This window comes from Chlorocebus sabaeus, chromosome 10 (assembly GCF_047675955.1).
Source record: "Chlorocebus sabaeus isolate Y175 chromosome 10, mChlSab1.0.hap1, whole genome shotgun sequence".
NCBI classification, from domain to species: domain Eukaryota; kingdom Metazoa; phylum Chordata; class Mammalia; order Primates; family Cercopithecidae; genus Chlorocebus; species Chlorocebus sabaeus.
In genome coordinates this window covers 77,884,035-77,894,277 of record NC_132913.1, presented here as the reverse complement: position 1 = coordinate 77,894,277, position 10,243 = coordinate 77,884,035, and the positions used below count along the sequence as shown (strand labels likewise).

Genomic DNA, 10,243 nt, shown 5'->3' with positions numbered 1-10,243 from the left:
GTCATGTCATCTCAGTGTGAAACAGACCTTTGCTTACTTCATTCTAGCCCCCAGAGACAAAGTTGCACTTTTAACAAGTTTAAAGGCTGAGGAATAACAGAGGAGAAGCACATTTTGGTACTACTACTGCTAGCTTACTCCTGAACCCAGAGAGGTTGGAACCCACTCTCAGTCCTCAATAGGGATATGCCTGTTTAGTTCCCATCCCTATCAACCCAACCTTGGAAGCAGGCCAAAGATATCTATAACTCCAAGCACAGATCCATGGCCAGGCTCCAAAGAGGGAAGGGCCTACTTCTTCACTCATCATTTATTGGCACCAGCATCTTAGTACTTTTCCTAAAATTACAAAACCAGTAGAACCATGAACCTGTCCCATGGCACCCATTAGGACAATGCATGAAAACACAACAGTCCAACATCAATACATTGTAGATGGTTCAACCTGATATGGCTCACAGACATTGACAGTCCAGGCCTGGTTGAGCTCTACCAAGTCCCAGTTCTGCTCTTCTATGTGGTCTGTCTGATTGCATGAGATGCAAATCTTGCCTGCACATCCTACATGAAATCACCAGATTTTGCTTCTAAGTAAGAATATACACAAATCTCCAAATGAATATGTGGTAGTTTAAGTCCCAGTATAATCCAAATTTATACTTTGAAGAAAATCAGTATTTATCTAAGGAAGATGCAACATGCAGAGATACATTCCTATAGATTACAAAACAGGCATTTAAAATCTGTTGAATTAAAATACAGATGTTAACCACGCAGAGTCACCCTGGCTGAAAATCACCAATTCAGAACAAGGCCTTCACTTATGTTTGAATATCTAAATGACTCATTCTGATCATTTTCTCAAAATGAAAGAACAATCTTCCCTAAAAGGGATTGCCACATGTCATCTCTGGGGATTTAAAAAAAAAAAAAAAAAAAGACCTGTGACTTTCAAATCACAGGGGTTGCCCTCTCTCCTTCTGCCCATCAAGTTTTTAAAAATCGTTAAGGCTGCATATCAGTTCAAGCTCCCCTTAGGTAAGTATGACATTTAATAGATTCCAAAACACTCTCTATTTGTTTTTACATTTCAACATCTCTGACTTCAGGATAGGTCTTATAATCTATGACTTCTAACAATCACATTTAGCCAAGAAGCATTCATGACATAGTTGCCTTTTACTTATATGAGAATTTAGTCCATTAAATAACAACCTTGCTGAAAATATAGTGACTTGGCTGTTAGTGTCAGGGCCTGACCAGACAGCTGCAAAGCTCTAAACAATGGAACTTTTGAGGTCAATTGAGGAAAAAGTGAGGATCTGTTATTGTTAGAAAACCTCCATGAACATCTTCATAGGATCGATAAAGCTCCAGAATTAAAACTTGCATAATGGTGACCATGGCTTAGACAAAAGTCTTAGAGACTGTCACAGAGCACTCTTTTAAGAAATGCTTCCTCACCCATGCTCTTGCTTGTACAGAGTCTGATGCTCTGTAGAAAAGCACATACTAGCCACTCTGAATCAGAAGTCAACCTTCTTCAAATGTGCAGAAGTTTTGAAGAACACTTCAACCAATTTATTTTCATTAATTTACCTTCTTTGGTAGGCAAAAGAGAGGTAAACGACTTTTTAAGGTCTATGTCCAAATATCTATTTCTAAGAAAGCCTTATATCATAGTTTAATTGATAGTGGGTTTTTATTCCTTAGAGGCATATAAAATAATGGGGTATATGTAAAAGGAGTATCAGTGGTCTCCCAATATTCCATCTGTTCCCTCATGTGTCCCAGTGCTCTTATAGGTAGGCTGAGCTATGTGATGAGTTCTGGCCAGAGGGATGTGGATGGAAAGCGAATTATGTTATTTGTGGGCCAAAGCATAGGAAAACTAGCTCTTAATTCCAGATGTCTTTGCTCACACCACAGTAAACCCTGAAGCCTCTTATAGAGATAATGGAGCCTCCATCAGCTTATGGTTCCCGAGTGACTTAGTAGAGCAGAGGCCTCAATTGACTCTTACTGCAGCATGAAATAAACTTTTGTTGTGTAAGGAGGTTGTTTTTATTATAACACAAGTCTGGCATATCCTCACTATGATACAGTCCATCCAGCAACCTGTGACCTCTTACATTTGATAAAATAAAGTATAGGAATACTCAGTGGAATGCTGATAAATGCCTCGCTACCAGCTTTCATGGAGCTGGAGGGAATCCCCGATTTATAGCATTTGCCTATTTTTGTGGTGTAAATACTCCCATCATGGCCAATTTCAAGTTACTAATATGACTTTTTAGGAATTGCAAAATTCCTGAAACTTTAACAATCATCTCTTGGGAACCAACATAAATGGGCTCCAGCACAGCACTAGACATGTACTGCAAATATCTCCCCAGTTAACATTTTTCTCATAGAATGTTTATTGGTTTTTAATAGCCAACTTCATAGGACATATACATCTTTCAATATATCATTTTTTGGCTATGTTTTTATAGGAAAAAAATGTATATTTGCATATTTATAACTCAATAGAACAATTTTAACAAAGCAATACATGAGAAAAGAGATATAATTAGTAGAATGTCAGAATCATGTGCACACACTTTAAAAAGTGTACATTATCAACAAAGGTAAGTTTCTCTGTCACTGGCACTAACAGAGACATCACAGCATATAAAGTCCCTAGTAACTGTATCAGTCCTGAGATGATCAGCAAACATGGTTTGATCATTTTACATAACAATATGGTAGTTTGTTACTTACATATACACACTTTTCTGTGTTTTAGTTACTTTTTAAGAAATTTGTTGGTTTAAAGCTGATGTGTAACACATTGTAATTTTTTCCATTCCAAATAATGGGAAATAGGTTTCTAGTCAGCTTTTAAAATGTAGAACATGTGATTTTCAGTAACGGATTACTGCCATTAAGTGGGAAATGTTGATTATATAAATACTAAAACCTTGAGCTCTTATGAGCTTTAGTGCATGAATTTAAAATGACATCTATTTTGTCTACTCAGGGAACAAAAATTTTTGCATAATTCCTGGTTTTTAGTTATGTTCCAGATGGACAACACTGCTGGTGAGCTAAGTTGTAGATGGTTGAAGCAAGTAATTCTTATATTCTTAGTATAGTTTAAAATATACGGTACAACATTAGTTACTATCTGTTCTGAGAAGAGAAACAGGGTGGAATCCAATTATTTCTGATTCATTGAAGTAAAATAAATAAGCGTTTGGAGAATGGTTAACAACCTTAGCTACTCCATGTCCTCAAACGTCTTTACTTTGCACCAATATTTTAATCCTGCAACCTTCTCAATTCTAATCAGTTAGAATGAGATGGAGACCCTTCTTACAGTCCTTCCCAACACTGACACTTCTCCCTACTCCTGTTATCCTGGGTAAGGTCAGTCTGTGGAGGAATCAGAAGGCCATTTAAGCAAACCCACCCATCACAATATTTTTCTACCTGTCACAGTTTGGCATTTTGCTGATAGAGCTTTATCCTGTAGTGTCTTGAAAATCTGGAGTCTTAAAGACTTCCATGGGAAAGGCCACACCTTAAATTCCTTCCCATTTGATTCTGTAGAGGAAATTAAGACAATTTGTTGTGGTCTGTCCTAAAGAAAAGATCACAGTTTTCTCTTAGGAAAAGACATGTTTTAAGAAGTGTGAGACCAGTAGGGAAGACGGGACCAAAATAAACTTTATCTACTTGACAGCAGAGCCTGGAATTTCTAAGAAGTCCCTGACATTTACCCTAACAGACCATATTATCACTACCCTAAGGAGACTCCAATTCAGCCCACACAGAGCTCTTATATTCACCACTAAAAAGAGCCAAATGATGATTTTTAGATGGCATCACAAGGCTTCTCTCCTTTTATACTCTTAATTTTCTGATTCTGTGGATGGGATAGTATTGATCTCATTCCCCTGATGCATTGTCTGCCCTTGCCCAGGGTACCTAGAGTTTCCTATCTGCTTTCACCTATAGCCTTGCTTCTGTGAGTGGCCTGTCCACACACGTCATCAGCATCTCTTAGAAGTGCAGAATCTTAGGCCTCGCCCCAGGCCTACTGAATCAGAATCACCTTTTAATAGACCCCCACGTGATTCAAAGTACATTAGACTGAATGAGAACACTAAGACTAAACAAGACTGTTGAGAAGTCTTAACAGCCTTTGGAAAGCTAAGGAAGTTCTGAAGACTTCGCTACCATTTCTCAAATAGAGACCTGGGGTGTGTGTGAACTCGGTGGTCAACGAACATCTGAAAGTTTTTAACCACTGAAGAAAACACTTCTAGCATTCTTTCAGTTCTCCACTAAGTTGGACTGGATCGCTCATAGAGGTAGATAGAGGCTATTCAGGAACGACTGATAAGAGTTCTAGCCTGTTTTTATTGAATACTTCTCCCTGCTACACAACATAGCCTTTTTTCTCTATATTTAGTTTATTTTGGGATTACTGTGGAAGACATGGGCCCCAAGTTCTTTCCGCATTTATATGCCATACATCTTGGTTGCCCAATAAAGGTGCTAATCATGCAGTGTACATTTTGTTCGTTGGTCATTTTGATTTGTATTGATTTGATTTGTATTGATTATTTCATATTTATAACACTTAAATATTCAAGATAATTCTGTATTGCGTAAGCACACTATAGTCTAGAATCATAACATCGCAGAGCTTTTGTGTAATTCTTCAGGTATCTTAAGTATACTGTTATTTGCTGCTGGAATTCCCCCTAAACACCCTACAACTGGTCATCTTCACTCCACTTGAATATGTAGAATAATATGACACATATCACATTTTATGCTAACCTCTCCTAGTTTTGAACAATTCTAATTAGTAGAAGTTATTTCTCATACTAGATTAAAATCTGTCATCCATTTGTCTTTAAAATTATGTGTTCATTGCAGTTATTAATTCTACACTATATTTCCTTATCTAGCTGATGTTTTCTTTCTTGTTACTAGAAAAATTGGGAACCAAGGCACAGAAATACTACGTAGGGTTTCAAAGGACATCAGATAGGACACACACACACACACACACACACACACACACACACCCCCCAAGACTGGAAAGCATTTATTTCTAACTTACAGTTCTATTCACTAGACTGTCTGCCAAGCAATGCTGCCCTGTGACCAACACTCTGATAATATATAAGCAAACACATCAGTCCCTGGGAAACAGCATGGATCAGGGTGTGGTAAAAATACAGAAACTGTGTCCCTCCCTTCAGGGGTCAAATATCTGGCAAACATCCTGGGGTCAGATCGGAGGCCAGAATCTACTGTGGGGAGCCGATCCGTTCCCACAAAGGAGATTTGACTTGCTGGCAGCTGGCAATTTTCCTTTGTGAAATGGGTGTTCCTGGCACTCCATAAAAGTCCTCCCTCCCTCCGCTTTTTTTTTTCTCTCCACCCCCGCACTCCACACCCTACTGCACACACCCTCCCACTCCTATACCAATAAAACCCCTCCCTAACATACATTCTGCACACACACATGCCCCCACAACTTCCTCTGCAAACACACCCACATATCTCTCAGATACACGCCCAGGCAGTACAGGGCTTTCTGTCTCATGCCCTCAGTCTTCTAGCATCTTAACACTATATCTACTACCCCATACTTCCTCTTCCTTTCATTATCACCCATACTTATTTTATTTCATTTTAATTTTCCTTCAACTCATCCCAGCCCACCTGCCTTTGCTCCCTGGGTCTGGGAATGCTGGCACTGTAATCTTGTTCTGCACATTTGTAATCTGGAGCTGTCACAAGCAGGAAAGTCATCAGCCTGCATGTGCCTGCCTGTTCTTCTCCTGCAGCTAGGCTAAGAGGGAGGATGGAAGGAAGCTGGCAGGCAGTTCTATTTCTGGAAACTACAGAAACTCTTGTTTTCCCTCCTTAAATTCCCAAGGGAACCATTCTAGGCTTTGCAAGAGTCACCATCATTTCTTCTTTCGTCTAATTCTGTTGCAAGTTTCCCTCTGTCCATTCTTCATATTTACAATATGGTGTCTGTCTATGGTAGCATCCCTCACGTCCTGTCCATTATGACAAGTTACACAAGCCCAGGAGACCCCACAGAAGATATAAAGGACAATGAAAGAGAAGGATAAGATTGTTTATGTCCAACTGGAAAGTTAGATAATTTAAATATATGTTAATCCCCTAGGATCTATCTGTAAACAAAACATTGAAAAAATGCTGAATCAATAAAATACAGAACGTATTGGTTTATAGCATTTCCATGCTCTCCAATACCTGATAGCTTCACTAAGATTTTTTTTTTTTTTTTTTTGAGACAGAGTCTCGCTCGGTCACCCAGGCTGGAGTGCAGTGATGTAATCTTGGTCACTGCAACCTCCACCTCCCAGGCTCAAGCGATTCTCCTGCCTCAGCCTCCCGAGTAGCTGGGACTAAAGGTGTGCACCACCATGCCCGGCTCACTTTTTGTATTTTTAGTAGAGGTGGGATTTCACTATGTTGGCCAGGCCGGTCTTGAACTCCTGACCTCAGGTGATCTGCCCGCCTCGGCCTCCCAAAGTGCTAGGATTATAGGTGTGAGCCATTGCATCCAGCTTCACTAGGGTTTAAAAGTGATCCTCCTGGGCAAATAATTTGCTGCAGTTGCCTAGGTTTCTTGTTACTCCTTGGTGAGGAGGATGATAGTTTAGCTAAAAAAAATATAAAGGAAAATTAGGGTCCTTTATTCATTCCATAATAAGAACACATGAATTTTTAAGAAAAGCCATTATTTACATGAACCTAAATATTACACATAATCTATGACATTATATTGGACATTAAGCAGAATAGATACTGTTTTTGTTCACTGAAAATTTACCATCTAAAAAAAGATATCAATGGGACCAAAAAATGTGAATAAATAGCCAGAAACAGATTCAGTTATTTTCTTTTAATGTTAAAAAAAATTGAGTAAGTCCCCACTTTCCAAATAATAGCATCCTAACACATAAATTTTGCTTTCAAAAACCTAACAATCTGGGTCCAATACACCTTTCAACTCTGTATTCCATTTTTCCCCACTAATGCTGTCGTCACACACTGACTGGACTTTTTGATTCCCAAACACAGTCTGTGCTTTTCAATGGCATCATGAGACCAGGGGCCCTGTCGTTTCTATATTGTATCCCTCATAGTTCTCAGTCCAGTGTATTACTCATAATATTGTACCTGGTGAATAAACAGTTGCTGACAGTGAACTTCATGAGAACAAGGCAGTTATAATTAGGGCGGAGTTAGAAATTGCAAAGCTCATTGCATACAGAAAAGGCATGTCCTCTTTGCCTATAAAGTGCCTACTTACTCCCTATATTAACACTGTTTTTCCGTTGCCATAACTGCCCAACAATGTTAATGTATTTCATGGCTCTAGGACATCCTCATTCAGCCTCACATGTCCAGGCTTCACATATCTTTGGACTGGGTTTTACCAAAGACTAACAGGTTGCTGTCACCACATGTATCCAAAACACACAGGAAACAAGTCAGCACAGCACAAGTGGAGAACAGAACCAGACCGCCGCCCCCTCCCCGGCATAAACTAGTAAATTCACCCTCAATTCAGTATGTTGCAGAAATACCATCTTCAGGGATACATTAAGATGCACATTTCATTAATTTCTTCTCTCCTAGGGAACCATTTCTCTCTTTCATTTTCTTAATGCTTAGCTGCATTTTGATGTTTCCTGTTTCATTTAACAAGTTAAATTTATTAGCTTAAGTACTCTCTTCCATCAACAAACCTTGAAAGCTGGTGCTAGTTCTAAAAATCATTGTTTCCAACCATCTGGTTCAGATAATTTAAGAATCTCGTAGTAACAAATACAACCTGATTCAAGTTGTCAATAATTTTCCATGGCAATAAACATTACAAAAAGTAACGCAGGCAGGGCATGGTGGCTCAATTTTGTAATCCCAGCACTTTGGGAGGCTAAGGCAGAAGGATTGCTTGAGAACAGAAATTCAAGACTAGCCTGGGCAGCACAGCAAGACCTGGTCTCTAGAAAAAATTTTTTTAAATAAGCCAGGTGTGGTGGTGTGCACCTGTGGTCTCTGCTACTCAGGAGGCTGAAGTATTAAGATCACTTGAGCCCAGGAGATTAAGGCTGCAGTAAACCATGATTGTGCATTCTAGCCTGGGTGACAGAGCGAGACTCTGCCTCAAAAAAAAAAAAAAAAAAAAAAAAAAGTAAACCAGAAATATTTCACAGTACTCGTGAATATAGGTCGCTAAAATTCACAGATGATCTGTAATGTTCTTTTTAACTATTAATTTCAATTCTTTTTGTTGTTGTTGTTGTTGAGATGGAGTCTTGCTCTGTCACCCAGGCTGGAGTGCAGCGGCACGATCTCAGCTCACTGCAACCTCCGCCTCCCTGGTTCAAGCGATTCTCCTGCCTCAGCTTCCCAAGTAACTGGGATTACAGGCATGCACCACCATGCCCAGCTAATTTTTGTATTTTTTAGTAGAGATGAAGTTTCGACAGGTTGACCAGGATGATCCTGAACTCCTGACCTCAAGTGATCTGCCTGCCTTGGCCTCCTACCTTTTCTTTAAGCAATATTATTTAAAACCCAAAGGTGTATGTGAGAGCAAATTTAATTTAATCTCATCTATTTGACTATATTATCAGAAGTACTAACAAGCTGTGAAATGGCTCAAAAGAGGACAATGAAGGAAAGAAAAGATTTTGTAAAAATGCCACAGACTGGCTAATCAGATCATGAGCAGATGAAAGCATTAAAAAGAATACACTTTATTTTAAACCTTTAGTATTATACTACAAGGAATTTCTAAGTTTAGCAAAGTAAAAAAAATTAGAAAAAAAATAGTCTATTGTATCAGATACTTTAGAATTTGAGCTTTGAATTAAAAATAATTGAGCAAAGCTTTGCAGAGTTACAAGTGGGACTGCAGTGGGAGGGAGGAAGAACCACTTGTTTGGAATGGTGGGAAACTGGCATTCTGGGAGCTCCTGTGAAAAGAAACAGAGTCAGCTGGGTGCGGTGGCTCACACCTGTAATCCCAGCACTTTGGGAGGGTGAGGCGGGCAGATCACAAGGTCAGGAGTTCACGACAAGCCTGGCCAACATAGTGAAACCTCACCTCTACTAAAAATACAAAAAAAGTAGCCGGGTATGGTGGTGGGCACCTGTAATCCCAGCTACTTGGCAGGCTGAGACAGGAGAATCGCTTGAACCCAGGAGGTGGAGACTGTAGTGAGCTGAGATCGCACCACTGCACTCCAGCCTAGGTGACAGTGCGAGACTCTGTGAAAGAAAAGATAAGAAAAGAGAAAAGAAAAAGGAAGGAAAGAAAGGAGGGAAGGGAGGGAAGGGAGGGAAGGGAGGGAAGGGAGGGAAGGAAGGGAAGGGAGGGAGGGAGGGAGCAAGGAAGGAAGGTAGGAAGGAAGGAAGGAAATAGAGGAAGGAAGGAAGGAAATAGAAAGAAGAAGGAAGGAAGGAAATAGAGGAAGGAAGGAAGGGAAAGAAAGAGAGACAGAAAGGAAAGGAAGGAAGGAAGGAAGAAAAAAAAAAAGAAAGTTCAGAAAGTAATTAGTAGCTACCTAGGGTTGGGGGACGGGTCAGGTGATGAGAAGGTTTGGGAGTGTTGGCTGAGGGATATAAGGCTTTTTTTTTAGATAATGAAAATATTCAACAATCAATTGTGATGACGGATACACAACTCTGTGAATATATTAAAAGCCATTAAATTACATACTTTAAATGGGTGACTGGTACCGTGTATGAATTATATCTCAATAAATCCATTGAAAAGAAAGAATGTAAATGTTGGGGTTTGAGAATTTATGGAATCTAACTCATTCTAACCTGACTCACTCCACTCCAATTGTGAAACACTTTTTTTGGTTTGTTTTCCGTTCATAAGCACATATATCTTAACTGCTTTCGGGCATATTCAAGTCAAGAAAAATGAAAAAGGTGCTTGAGTTCATGAACTTTCTGGAGCAAGGGCTTGAACTGTAAGCTACTCTACCTTTGACTCAATTTATTTCTGTTCATCTTGCAATAAATTTAAGAAAATAGAGGTTTTGTTGCAAGAATAAGTGTGAATTTCATAAACAACTGTTGCAAAGGAATTCACACGATGATGTAAATAGCAATAAAATAAAATAATGACATAAACTTCCAAAGACAAGGAAAAGAGAGAAAGAGGGAGAAACGCATG

At 39.3% G+C, this 10,243-nt stretch overlaps 1 long non-coding RNA gene across 1 annotated transcript in view; it reads right to left on the bottom strand.

Annotated features, from left to right (window-relative positions):
- Positions 1-6,661: 6,661 nt before the first annotated feature.
- LOC140712586 (uncharacterized) overlaps positions 6,662-10,243 on the bottom strand; it is a 51,794-nt gene continuing 48,212 nt past the window's right edge. Inside the window, exon 4 of the long non-coding RNA XR_012094244.1 lies at positions 6,662-8,209. This is a non-coding gene — a long non-coding RNA (uncharacterized lncRNA). The remainder of the gene's footprint in view (positions 8,210-10,243) is intronic.